The sequence below is a fragment of the Pseudophryne corroboree genome, chromosome 6 (genome assembly GCF_028390025.1).
Source record: "Pseudophryne corroboree isolate aPseCor3 chromosome 6, aPseCor3.hap2, whole genome shotgun sequence".
Classification (NCBI taxonomy): domain Eukaryota; kingdom Metazoa; phylum Chordata; class Amphibia; order Anura; family Myobatrachidae; genus Pseudophryne; species Pseudophryne corroboree.
Genome location: NC_086449.1, coordinates 476,833,132 through 476,843,417, shown reverse-complemented (window position 1 = coordinate 476,843,417; position 10,286 = coordinate 476,833,132). Strand labels below are relative to the sequence as shown.

Genomic DNA, 10,286 nt, shown 5'->3' with positions numbered 1-10,286 from the left:
CTGCACTGTACTCCTCCTATATAATATACTGGTGGTCCCCAGTACCCACAATAAAGCAGTGTGAGCACAGATATATGCAGCACACTGAGCACAGATATGGAGCGTTTTTCAGGCAGACAACGTATAATACTGGTGGTCACTGGTCAGCAAAACTCTGCACTGTACTCCTCCTATATAATATACTGGTGGTCCCCAGTACCCACAATAAAGCAGTGTGAGCACAGATATATGCAGTACACTGAGCACAGATGTGGAGCGTTTTTCAGGCAGACAACGTATAATGCTGGTGGTCACTGGTCAGCAAAACTCTGCACTGTACTCCTTCTATATAATATACTGGTGGTCCCCAGTACCCACAATAAAGCAGTGTGAGCACAGATATATGCAGCACATTGAGCACAGATATGGAGCGTTTTTCAGGCAGACAACGTATACTGGTGGTCACTGGTCAGCAAAACTCTGCACTGTACTCCTCCTATATAATATGCTGGTGGTCCCCAGTACCCACAATAAAGCAGTGTGAGCACAGATATATGCAGCACACTGAGCACAGATATGGAGCGTTTTTCAGGCAGACAACGTATACTGGTGGTCACTGGTCAGCAAAACTCTGCACTGTACTCCTCCTATATAATACTGCTGGTCCCCAGTCCCCACAATAAAGCAGTGTGAGCACAGATATATGCAGCACACTGAGCACAGATATAGGGCGTTTTTCAGGCAGACAACGTATAATACTGGTGGTCACTGGTCAGCAAAACTCTGCACTGTACTCCTCCTATAATACTGCTTGTCCCCAGAATAAAGATATGCAGCTCCCTGAAACAAAGTGAGAGGACGCCAGCCACGTCCCCTCACTATCATTTCCAATGCACAAGTGAAAAATGGCGGCGACGCGCGGCTCCTTATATAGAATCCGAATCTCGCGAGAATCCGACAGCGGGATGATGACGTTCGGGCGCGCTCGGGTTAACTGAGCCATACGGGAGAATCCGAGTATGCCTCGGACCCGTGTAAAATGGGTGAAGTTCGGGGGGGTTCGGTTTCCGAGGAACCGAACCCGCTCATCTCTAATTGTAACCAAATGGGATCCCCTGCTGTCACCTCAGTGTGTTCATAGGTACGCACCCACTGCACCTGGTAATCCCAGATGGTCAACCATTCAGGTACTAGCCAGGCCCCATGCTGTATAGCTTCCAAGATCAGATGAGGTTGGGCGCATTCAGTACAGTATGGCCGTAGAAGTAATAGAGAATGAACCTTAGTTCTGATCCTCAGGGTGGTCCCTTCATTTTAACAATAAAGTCACAGAAAAGATGATATCTCATAACTTTTGTTTAGACCTCGTGACAAAAGAGCATTCAGTTCGTAAATCCAGTACAGTTCCCTTTGGGATAACTTTTTGGCTAGATCACATTCCTGTGGACCCAAGGTAATGTTTTCAATGCCTTAAATGTCAGGCTTTCAATTAAAGAGTTGTGATTTGAGGCAAAATGTCTGGATACTGAATGTGCAACCAACTTATTTTTAATGTGTCAGATATGCTCTTGTATTCTAAATTTAAGTGGGCAATTGTGTGTCCAACATATTCTAGGCCACAGTGACATTTGATAATATATATGACAGATGTGGTATTACAGTTCACAAATTGTTTCATATGGTATTCTTATGAGATATAGTGATTGAAAAAGGGTTTTCTATTAGGGTGAAGATACAGTATTTGCATTGCAATGTCCACATTTAAATTCTCCAACACATTTCACTGAGACATTACTAGGATTTCTTTCTTGCAGAAAACTAAGTGCGAGAATTTCTTTACGATTTCTGGATTTCCTAAACAAAATTTTTGGTTTCATGGGGAGTATTTCATCCAATAATGGATCAATTCTTAGGATGTTCCAAAATTTAGTAATGGTTGTCTTATTTTCCTTTCCTCAGAATTAAACTGTGTGATAAAAGGCTTTGATAATGTCTTTGGGATAATCCCTTTCCCTGTACCTCTCATCAGAGAGTTCAATTTGTTAATTATAAGTTTGTACTAAACTGCAGTATCGTTTAATTCTATGAAATTGGGCAAACAGGATGTACCTTTCCATCTTGTCACATGCCTGCTTTTATAATGGAGATAACTATAGTATTAGTATTCACTGATTTGATATAGTTTTAGTGTTTTCTAGGTTCCCATGCCTTGACAACAACAGACCCAAGAACTCAATATGCTGGCTGTTCAGGTTCAAAGTGAGTTTCACATTAAAATTATTACAGTTAATAAACTTCATAAATTTGGAAAAATCTTCACTTGTTTCATCCCAAATCAATAAAATGTAATCAACATAACGTTTATATAAATAGATATTTTTTTTTAAAAAGGGGTGTTATAAGCAAAAAGCTCCTCCTACTCTCCCATCAGTAAATTTGCATAGTCCCACATGTTTGTAAATAAAATTTCTCCAAAAAAGTAAAATAATTGTGTGTAAGTATAACATTAATAAGATCACAGATAAAATTAACATGTGACGCTGAAAGCTCTGGATCTTTTTCTAATGTTACCCTGCAAGAGGATATTCCCAATTCATGTTTAATAAATGTGTAAAGTGAGCTAACATCAATAGTTGCCCATACAAAAGATTCTTTCTACTGTATATATTTAACAGATTTCAGAACACTAGATAACTCCTTTAGGTAGGAGAGGAGTTGTTGTACCTTATCTTTTAAGAAGACATCCACATATTCTGAATAGTGGGCAGTAAGAGAGTCTATATCAATCTATCTATTTATCTATCTATCTATATATCTATTTACAGCATTCCAGAATGGCGGCACTTAAAAATCAAGGGGATATAAACACTGCTATGGAAACATTTCAAGGTGAGCCGTGTTTCATTGTTTGTTATATCCCTTATGATGATGAATCAAACATCTAAACATTGCAGTAGCAGTGTTTTTGTCTTCTTAGATTTTTTAGTGCCAATATATATATTGTAACACTGTAGGGGAACAGGGTGCCGTCTCCTGGGGTAGATGGCAGCAAGCAGCAGCTGAGAAATCATACAAGTCCAGTTTTGTGGTGCAACTGGCCGCAACCAGTTTTATTAAGCAGAAAATAAAATAAACATCAAAAGAAAATACCTTGCCTGTCCGGCACTAACTATACACAAGATGTTCCTGACTGTCTCTAAACAAAACACAGAGTTTTCCAGTAAATACTGTATGGCTCACTTGTATAAGGAAGCATATTTCTTCCACAGAGGTTCTGCAGTTTCTCCCCAGGCAGTCTGCACACACTGAGCAGGCTAGCAACCCTATAACACTCTTACACAGCTGAAAGCCCTGCGTAGCCCTCTGTCAGGCCAAAGACCCGAACTGGGCCCAATGTCTGGAACTTGCCCCTCTCTTTCTCGCTCTCTCTCTCAGGGCCCTTATCCAGCTTTTCCAACAAACTGAAAAGCTGCTAACAAAACAAACCTTTTCCTGGAAGTTTTACTTTTCCTAAAACATATAAGACAAGAACCTGGGACAAACATACCTGCCATCAAACACTATTCCAGTGTTCTTGTCACAATATATATATATATATATATATATATATATAATCTGTACATATTAGGCTTTAAAGCCTCTGTCTGTAAAGTCAACTAGCTGTGAAGTACAGTATGTTAGCGTGAAGTATGAGGATAAAATTAATATGAACATTTGAGATAGACCTTAGATGCTTCAGCTGATGTGACCCCTATCTTCTCTTTGTCTTCCTCAGGTAACTGGACTTTATCTCTCACTCCTGCAGCTTTTACATGCCTATATGAAATCACTTAGATAACATAGACTATACTTTTTAATTAGCTATTCCTATCCTGTACTAAAGTAGGAAATCACTGTGTATTAGTGGGGGTGTACTGGACTGTTGATGTTCACACCTTTTTCTGTGGGTGGAGTTTCAGAGAGTGGGTGCTGCTAGCAATCAGGCCTGTGTCCATGTGTGCATTTCTATTTAATCAATACATGTAAGGCTGTAAAGCTGCTTAGCTGTGAAATATGTTTGCGTAAAGTATGAGGATAATATTAATATGAACATCGGAGACAGACTGGAGATAAACAGGAGAGAAACAGAAGGACAGCAGACTATCTTCCCCACCTCCACAAAAAGAACTGAAATCAACATACTACTCGGTTATTCCGAGTTGATTGCACGGTAGCAGTTTTTTGCAGCCATGCGATCAGATAGTCGCCACCTATGGGGGAGTGTATATTAGCATAGCAAGTGTGCGATCGCTTGTGCAGGGGAGTTGTGCAAAAAGTTTTTGTGCAGTTTCTGAGTAGCTCTGAACTTACACAGCCACTGCGATCACTTCAGCCTGTCAAGTTCCAGAATTGACGTCAGACACCCACCCTGCAAACGCCTGGACCCGACTGCATTTTCCATGGCACTCCCAGAAAACAGTCAGTTGCCACCCAGAAATGCCTTCTTGCTGTAATCACCTTGCGATCGCCGCTGCGATTGCTTTCTTCGTAAGGTCCACGCTGCCCAGCATTTCCTGTTGCGAGGCAGTGACGCGCCTGTGCATTGCGGTCGCGGTGCATGCGCAGTTCAGACCCGATCGCACCGCTGCGAAAAACTGCAGCATGCTGTCGGGTTGGAATTAACCTCTTAATCCACTACCACCAATGCCTGCAGACTGCACAACCTGGACACTGAACTCTCTGCCTGATTAACTAACAGCCCTACTGCTCTCACACATTGCTTTCTACTCTTCAGTTACACTATCTACATCCACAGTGCAACAATCTCAGCCTTCCTTTCCTTCCATTACTTCCCAAAAATTCCTGTTTGCACTGGCTTTGCTTTTACTACACCCCCCTTCTCATTGTCCATTCTATATTACACCAACTGCATTCTATATTATTCCTCTGAATAACACTACTGTACTGGAATTATGGGTCCTCGATCCTGGCACATACCAATCCTCACTGCTAGGTCACCCCCCCCAATTTCCAGATGACCCACACGCTTTCAGAACCCAGCCAACCTGATCTTCATCTCCCCTGTCCCTTCCTCTCTCCTCTTTCCACTATGATCTGTCCCAACCAGGCAGCATCCTTCTATAACTCTTCCCTAACCTCTGCTTTTGACTCTGTGGCACCCCTCTCCTCTGTCCTCCTCCACCGCTCTATACCCCAACCCTAGCACACCAAAGTAACACGATTCTTACGAAAATGTTCACACTCAGCTGAACACTTCTGGAGGAAATCACACTCTCTGGTGGACCTCCTCCATTTCAAGTTTATTATCTCCTCCTACAGCTCTGCTCTTTCTCTCACCAAGCATTCCTTTTTCCAAGTACTCATCTCTTCTCAGTCCTCCAGTTCACGCTGTCTCTTTGAAACTTTCAACACTCTCCTTCACCCTGTCCTCCTCCCCTCTCATCCTCCCTCACTGCCACTGACTTTGCCTCCTACTTAATCTCCAAAATAGAGGTAATCTGACACAATATCTCCTCCCATCACCCATCTGCTGCCCCCCTGCCCCTTCATCCTTCCCCTCCATCTATCCAACCCTCTCCTCCTTCTCTCCCACTAATGACAAGGAAGTCCACTCCCTCATCTTACCCCCCCTCAACCTGCCCCTTGGACCCCCACCCCTCTCGTCTTCTCTGCTCCCTCTCCCCTACAGCCTGCTCCCACCTTGCTCACCTCTTCAACCTATCACTCTCTACCGGCATCTTTCCCTTACCATTGAAACATGCTCTGGTCTCACCTATTCTAAAGAAAAACAACCTCAACCCTTCATCACCCACTAGCTACCACCCTATCTCTCTTCTCCCATTCACTTCCAAACTACTTGAATAACTGGTCTACAGCCATCTCACAAGTTACCTCTCTGTTAACTCCATTCTTGATCCACTACAATCTGGATTTTGCCCACTCCACTGAGACTGCCCTGGTGAAAGTCATCAATGACCTGCTTTTGGCCAAATCCAGGGGCCACTGCTCTCTGCTTATCCTAAATGGACCTCTCTGCTGCCTTTGACACCATGGTTCATCCTCTCCTCCTCTGTACACTCCAAAACATTGGCCTTTCTGGCACTGTCCTTGACTGGTTTACCTCTTACCTCACTATCCATTCTTTCTCTGTGTCTGCCTCTGGCACTACCTCACACCCTTCCATTCTTCCTGTTGGTGTCCCTCAGGGTTCTGTCCTCTGCCCCTTCTGTTCTCCCTGTACACCTCTTCCCTGGGTGCCCTCATTAACTCCTTTGGCCTTCAAAACCACCTCTATGCTGATGACACACAACTCTACCTCTCCTCTCCTTATCTGTTGGCCCCTCTGTCCTCTCTCAGGTTTCCAGCTGCCTCTCTGCCATCTCCTCCTGGATGTCTGAGCACTCTCTGAATCTCAACATGGACAAAATTGAACGCATTATCTTTCCCCCAGCCAAAGTAACAGCCCCTACCAATATCTCTCACTGTTGATAACACCATCATCTCCCCTGTTCCCCAACTCCGCTGCTTGGGCATCATCTGCAATCTATTTTGAATGCAGTTGCGATGCTGATCTTCCTCACAAAATTATTATCTTATACTGTTCTACACTGTCAGTCCCTCAACTGATTACCTGTATTTTACTGAATTCAATATAAAATACCTCTACTTACAGATAAGGCTATTAAACCAAACTGTGCAAACATACCGTATATCTCTTTGCTTATCTAAAAATATCCCACAGCTTATCCTCCCTGCTATGCACAACATATGTTTCTCTCATCCACACTCATCACCTGCTGCCATTCATGATTAAAGAACTTTTATTGGGCTGTACCCACTCAGTGGAATACTCTCCCATGCAAGGCACAATAAGGATATACTCTAGTCTCCAAACCTGGGGATTCAGTAAGGATCCCAATGGTCAGAATCCTGGCTGTCAAAATGCCAATGCTGGGATACTGACACAGCTAAGAAGACTGGTGCCAGAATTCCAAATGGAATCAGAATCCCATTGAGGGTATACCAACACCCGGAATCCCAATCTTCCCACTCCTGGCATGCAGGACAGGTAAGTCGCATGGGTGGGTGGAGGGGTGGTGGTTGTGGTAGGTTTAGGCTGCGGGGCAGGGTTAGGATTAGGCTGCAGGAAGGGGAGGTTAGGTTTAGGCTGTGGGGAGGGGGTTAGGGTTTAGGTAACCCTGCGGAGGGTTTGGGTTAGGCTTTGAGGGAGGGTGGGCTAGGTTTAGGCTGCAGGAATGGGGGTTAGGCACCCCCAAGGAGGGATAAGGTCATGCTTCAAGTGGGAGTGTTAGGTTTAGGCTGTGGGAGGGGAGGGTTAGGAATAGGGGGCCATTGGGGGAAGGTAAGTATACTTACGTTACGCCTGTTGGGATTCTCACTGTCGGCATGCCATGGTCGGTAATCTGCTGGAATCCCGACCGCCAGCATAACGAACCCAACCCATTCCCTTATACCCCACCTCTTCAGGCAAGCTCACCAAATTTCAGAACTACCTACATAACCTCCATAAGCTCTATACCAGTGGTTCTTAACCTTGTTGGAGGTATTGAACCCCGTCAGTTTCATACGTGCATTCACCGAACCCTTCATAGTTGGAAAAATAAGTTTTTTCTTTTTTTTTACTCAAAACATAGAGATATATATTTTATTAGTGAACAAAATGAACCATGCATCAGTTGCACATAAAATGAATGTGATCAAAGAACAAAACCAACAAAACATGAATGTCACACAAAAACATAACTCAATGAATATTTACTGCAAATCAATATGACTTTTGCTGTTGCCTTTTAGAGACAAGTTCAGAAATGCACGGCTTCACCTTGGCAAGTGCCACTCTCATATAATTTTTGCAACAAAGGCTCTTCCTTTTCTTCATTTTTATGTCTACAATCCTCGTAAAGGATTGCTTGCAAAGATACGTTGTAACAAACGGTATGAGTATCTCAAGGGCTTTCTTAGCAATAAGAAGGTACGGTGCAATTTGGTGACACCAAATTGTTGAGAGCGTTGTTGTTCTGAAGAGTTGCTGTTGAACCTGGCTCTGCTGAAGTTCAATGATTTTGTCGAGGTACTAATCATTGACATCTGCTGTCGCAACACTAAACATGAACGACTGTCTCACCCATGCTGGATATGACTCTCTGGTGGGGAAGTATCCATCGAGAGACTTTGCGAGCTCATCTAAGTGCATGGCAATTGCTTGATTCAGTTCCCTGGGTACAGAAATGTCTCAGATTCTAAACTCATCTTCGATCTTACTTACACAGTCATCCAGCAGGGTAAAGTTTGCGAAGTTATCATTCTCTGTTCGTCGTTTCCATAATGGCAGCTTTTTTTTTTTTAAAGCCTTCGGGTTTTCTTCCGCTTCGATAATGTTGACTCCACCCCCCTGCATATGTTGATTAAGATGATTGAGAGCATCGAAGATATTGGCCATGTACGCCAAAATGAGAATGAACTTAGAATTTTCGAAGCACTCAATGTTGGTGCTCTCGCAAAAACAGGGCTAATTCCACACGTATGGCAAAAACACGATTGAGTACCTTTTCCCGGGATAACCACAGAATGTTAGAATGGTACAGAAGAATTCAGAACCCATTTCATTACACTGCTCTTTGAAGATGCAGTGCTTCAGAGCACTATTTCGTACATAGTTCACACATTCCACTACAATTTTTAATACTTCTGCCAGTTTTGGGGGCAAGGTTTTTGTTGTCAACGCATACCTGTGCAGAATACAGGGGGTCATTCCGAGTTGATCGTAGCTGTGCTAAATTTAGCACAGCTACAACTCAGACATGCGGGGGGGACACCCAGAACAGGGCTAGTCCGCCCCGCATGTCAGTGCCTCCCCCTCCCACGCAGAAGTGCAAAGGCATCGCACAGTGGCGATGCCTTTGCACTTCAAGAGTAGCTCCCGGCCAGCGCAGCTTTAGCGTGCTGGCCGGGAGCTACTCGTCACTCCCCGGCCCGCAGTGGCTGCGTGTGATGTCACACAACCGCTGCGGGCCACTCCCCACATGGTCCGGCCACGCCTGTGTTGGCCGTACCGCACCCACAAAACGGCAGCCAAACACCGTCATTTTCCCCCCTCCCACCCATCGACCGCCTTTGCCTGTCAATCAGTCAGAGGTGAACGCAGCGCAGCGACGGGTGGCCATGCGCTGGCGCACAGCGGCACCATCACATGCGCAGTTCTGACCTGATCGCTACGCTGTAAAAAACTTCAGCGTGCGATCGGGTCAGAATGACCCTCACAGTACGTAACAATGATGTGTGGGGCAGCGACTTTCACCAGCTCACCAAAACCAGAGTTTCGTCCCAGCATGGCTGGAGCTCCGTCCGAACAAATTGCAGAAACCATATCACACAAAAGATCATTGTCTCTGAAGAAGTCATCCACAAGTTTCTTCATGTCGGCTGCCTTAGTTGTTGTAAGAGGATTACAAAATAAAAAAATCTTGCTTTATCATGTCGTCTTCCACATAGCGCACAAATACACAAGCTGGCTAAGATTGGAACCATCAGTGGTCTAATCGAGTTGGAGGCTGAAGTTTGCTGGACTTGAAATCAGATCTGCAACTACTTGAGCCAAGATGTCATTGCTCATGTCATCTATTCTGCTGCTGTTGGTATCATTTGATAGAGGAATTTGGGACAACTTATTTTCAGCAGCTTTACCCAGCATGATATTCGCCATCTTCAACGCAGCTGGTTTTACGAGTATTTCACCAATGGTGTGTGGTTTTCCATGCTTTGCGATCAGGTACACAACTTCTTATGATGTTGTTAAGATCGGTTTGTCGATGGATACAAAGCCGAGAACAGGCAGAGTAGCCCTTTCATCAAATTTGGCTCTCTTCCCCTTGAATTCAGCAAGGGTTGTGTCTTGTATTTCCCATCTCCATGCAGCTTTAGGAAGTGTTTCCTTAGTTTTGCCGGTGCTAGACTAGAATTGCTCAACTTGGCATTGCAAATCATGCATTGAGGACGCTGACTTCTATCACATTCCATTATACATGTGAATCCATATTGTACGTATTCATCCGACCACTTTCTTATTTTACTCAACATAGTATGAAGGGATTGGAATATTAAAAAGGAAATCACAAATGACGTACAATCATGACAGTCACATGTTGACTACTGAGCGCAGCAAGTTCCCTGCAGCATAGATATCAAGGCCAAGCCAGCAGCCAATGATGGCCACACTGAGCGTGACATCACAAATCTTACGAGTGGGGTGAACGGCAGGGATGCCAGGTCATGCCATGTATGGCATT

General features: G+C 44.2%; 1 pseudogene; it reads right to left on the bottom strand.

Annotated features, from left to right (window-relative positions):
* Window positions 1-1,125: 1,125 nt before the first annotated feature.
* Window positions 1,126-1,244, bottom strand: LOC134937745 (5S ribosomal RNA; annotated as a pseudogene).
* Window positions 1,245-10,286: the final 9,042 nt, after the last annotated feature.